The sequence below is a fragment of the Apaloderma vittatum genome, unplaced genomic scaffold (genome assembly GCF_000703405.1).
Source record: "Apaloderma vittatum isolate BGI_N311 unplaced genomic scaffold, ASM70340v1 scaffold25372, whole genome shotgun sequence".
Lineage (NCBI taxonomy): Eukaryota > Metazoa > Chordata > Aves > Trogoniformes > Trogonidae > Apaloderma > Apaloderma vittatum.
The window spans coordinates 4,070-4,315 of NW_009705605.1; the positions used below are offsets into that span (position 1 = coordinate 4,070).

The window sequence follows — 246 nt, forward strand, 5'->3', positions numbered from 1 at the left end:
TGCTCCCCTGCTTCTGCCTCCCTCTGCTGCCCTCCTCTTCCTCACTCCCCTCCTTCCTCCCTCTGCTGCGCTCCTCTGCCTTACTCCGCTCCCCTCTTCTCCCTTGCTCTGCTCCTTTCTCGCTCTGCTGCACTTCTCTTCTCCGCTCCTTCCTCCCCCTCGCCCGTCTCCTTCCTCCCCCTCGCCCGTCTCCTTCCTCCCCCTCGCTCCTCTCCTTCCTCTCCCTTGCTCCCCTGCCTCCGGCGT

At 65.4% G+C, this 246-nt stretch overlaps 1 protein-coding gene across 1 annotated transcript in view; it reads left to right on the forward strand.

Annotated features, from left to right (window-relative positions):
- PATL1 (protein associated with topoisomerase II homolog 1 (yeast)) overlaps positions 1–246 on the forward strand; it is a gene marked incomplete at both ends in the record, with an annotated part of 4,836 nt that overhangs the window by 4,065 nt on the left and 525 nt on the right. The gene's annotated exons all lie outside the window — the stretch shown is intronic.